At 33.8% G+C, this 3,471-nt stretch overlaps 1 long non-coding RNA gene across 1 annotated transcript in view; it reads right to left on the reverse strand.

Annotated features, from left to right (window-relative positions):
- The window catches only part of LOC111083095, a 17,911-nt gene extending 16,861 nt beyond the window's left edge, over nucleotides 1–1,050 (reverse strand). The window contains exons 1-2 of the long non-coding RNA XR_002608797.1: nucleotides 864–1,050; nucleotides 521–564 (exon numbers count right to left, since the gene is read on the reverse strand). This is a non-coding gene — a long non-coding RNA (uncharacterized LOC111083095). The remainder of the gene's footprint in view (nucleotides 1–520; nucleotides 565–863) is intronic.
- Between the last annotated feature and the right edge of the window lie 2,421 nt (nucleotides 1,051–3,471).

Raw genomic sequence — 3,471 nt, forward strand, 5'->3', positions numbered from 1 at the left:
ATAATTGTTTGACCTTATTGGTTTGACCTATAACATACTTATTTTTATCATATTAAACAACCACTACGCCTAATTTCCTACACAGTTTTACACCATTTAAACAGTAAAAGATCAGATGTTATATACAATGAATTGTAAGTGTCATAATGTTTTACGGATTATACTATTAATTCTAATGACAATCATTAAACTAACTCATTTCCATTATTTAATGTTTAGTAGTAAAATGTGTTTCCCAGTCCCTGATTGGTTAGATTCTTTTCAATTAGAAACCATAAGTCAACTTGTTTTACTGTATCAGTAGCAGTATTTACTGTCTGTTGTTACTGTTAAATAAGACTGGGTTATTTTACTAAATAGGTAGCAATTTTTTTCACATTTGTGTTTCTATCACATAAGTCTAACTAGGGCTTATAATGCAAAAATCTGGTTTCTATCCCTTCGGTGGTTACAGAACAGATACCTTATTGTGTAGCTTGTCCTTAAAAAAACAAACGAACGAACAATGAAACAAACGTACCTTTTCGGGACACAATTTCAAACAACGCTTCACACCTTTACTGTCTAAAAATGAAGAGAAATTTGTCCATCACAGAAGTGTATGTTCAATAAGTTACTGACTGTACGAATTAATTACTTCTTAGTTTTCAAAATTTGAGATTGTTTTATTTATAACGTCTTCGTTGAGAGATAAAAGACATAAATCAGCATTATTATTTGATAACAAATCTGAGTATTTATAAAACCCTGTATTATTAAACTCGTACATGTCTTGTCTTAATATATATACAACTAAATAATAAACACACAATAGGATTTTCATTCAAGCGTTATTTACCACCTTCTAACACAGAGTCACTTACCACACAACAACTCGTAAATTTTGTCGTAGAGAAATACACTTCTATTGCCAATAGATGGCAGCAGCTATAAGATTTGTTGCAAAAAGGAATTTCATTGTTGAAGAACTGAAAACGAGAAAGGTTTTTCCAACAATTCCAACGTAAAGAAAGGATTTAGTGGTCTGTCTTTAATAATAACTGGAGAATCTAAATCTAATAATGTCGTGTGCTTATATAGCAATAGGGGCGGTGCCGATCTCTGTGTCGTAGCCCTTACGGTTTGAGAAGCCACATGAGGGAGGTACTTGAGGGGCCATCCACTAAATCAACTTAGTACCTGTAATTTCAATTCTCCACTCCTTGATCACGTGGGTACATTTTAAGGAAAACTTGTAATAATATGTTTTCATATTATGAACGAATGTCGTGTGCCACCTATCGTAACTTATTCACCCAAAACTGAAATTATAAACACGTGGGTATGTATGTTGAAATTTGGAATTTTCCCAATCTCTTATTTTTCCCTGGAATTAATTAACTGGAACTGTGTTCCTGGAAAGGTCATGTGTAGATTCAGGGAAACTTTTCGATAAAAACTTGTTGTTAATTTCATAAAAGACAATATAGAAACGTATTAAAGAATGTTGGCCAATATGTAACATTACGACGAGCCCCCCAATGGCACAGCGGCACGTCTGCGTACTTACAACGCTAGAATCCGGGTTTCGATACCCGTGGTGGGCAGAGCACGGATAGCCCATTGTGTAGCTTTGTGCTTAATTCCAAACAAACATTACGTATTTGGTAAAATCAGAAGTCGTAGTTTTGAAATAGGTAGATGATAACCCGGATTTACCATACAAAACGTAAATTACCCACAAAACCTCTTCGATGTCCCTATGCTTCTTTACAGGAGTTTCTTGTAGAAAAAAACATGAATAATAAATACAGTGTACTTAAGACCCAGCCGGTTGTGAAAGGTTTGTTTTATAGAGTGACATTTAATGACATTGAACTCTAAGGAATCAGGGTTGGTTTATAGAGTGACATTTAATGACATTGAAATCTAAGGAATCAGGTGTGGTTTACAGAGTGACATTAAATGACATTGAAATCTAAGGAATCAGGTGTGGTTCATTGAATGACATTGAAATCTGAGGGTTTGGTTTATAGAGTGACATTGAAATCTAAGAAATCAGGTTTGGTTTATAGAGTGACATTTAATGACATTGAAATTTAAGGAATCAGGTGTGGTTTACAGAGTGACATTGAAATCTGAGGAATCGGGTTTGGTTTATAGATTGACATTGAATGACATTGAAATCTAAGGAATTAGGTTTGTTTATAGAGTGACATTGAATGACATTGAAATCTAAGGAATCAGATTTATTTATAGAGTGACATTGAATGGCATTGAAATCTAAGGAATCAGGGTTGGTTTATAGAGTGACATTGAAATCTAAGGAATCAGGTGTGCTTTATAGAGTGACATTGAAATCTAAGGCATCAGATGTGGTTTATAAAGTGACATTGAAATCTAAGGAATCAGGTTTGTTTATAGAGTGACATTGAATGACATTGAAATCTAAGGGATCAGGTTTGTTTATAGAGTGACATTGAAATCTAAGGCATCAGGTGTGGTTTATAAAGTGACATTGAAATCTAAGGAATCAGGTTTGTTTATAGAGTGACATTGAAATCTAAGGAATCAGGTTTGTTTATAAAGTGACATTGAAATCTAAGGAATCAGGTTTGTTTATAAAGTGACATTGAAATGTAAGGAATCAGGTGTGGTTTATAGAATGACATTGAAATGTAAGGAATCAGGTGTGGTTTATAGAGTGACATTGAAATGTAAGGAATCAGATGTGGTTTATAGAGTGACATTGAAATCTAAGGAATCAAATGAATTAAGGAAAATTTCATTATCTGGCAAAATATCGTCAGATGTTGTTAGGATTTCGGCCGAAAACAGAGACAACAGCGAGGTATGTGTGGGTGGTTTGGTTTGACCAGAAGTTTGTGACAAAGTCTTCGTTAGTGCGTGATTTTAAAGAGAAACTGTGTATAAGTGAAACCGGAATAGTTTTGTGACTTTTTCTTGTAGACCAGCTCTACAAAAATCCCGTTAACGAATGGTAAAAGTAATGTTGTAATGTTATAGTTCACAGGGCATCTGATCCTCCTGCGGAACAGCAGTAAGATACATAATAGGCTATCTATGCTGTGCCCAACACGAGTATTGAAACCCGGTCTTTAGTGTTGTAAGTCTGCAGACGTATTGCTGAGCCACTGGGGGAAGTTTACCCTAACTTCTTTCATAAGTCGTTAGAGCACTCGACTCACAATCTGCATATAACTTTAGTAGCTTCGCCATAAACAATAGATGATACATCGAGGTAGTAATGCTACATTTTCATTACTTTATAGAAAGTTTAAATGGTATTATTTTAAAATATATAATGTTAATTCAAACAGACAAGAATTGTTAAAATAAATGTTACATTTCTCTTTGCTTCCAGGGAAAATGTTTTACAAAAGTATGGACATGTTTCTGTAATTATGACTTGGAAATAAATATAAACAGAAGTTAATAAGTTATAGAATAATCAAGTATATCATTTAGTAT

This window comes from Limulus polyphemus, unplaced genomic scaffold (genome assembly GCF_000517525.1).
Source record: "Limulus polyphemus unplaced genomic scaffold, Limulus_polyphemus-2.1.2 Scaffold8161, whole genome shotgun sequence".
Lineage (NCBI taxonomy): Eukaryota > Metazoa > Arthropoda > Merostomata > Xiphosura > Limulidae > Limulus > Limulus polyphemus.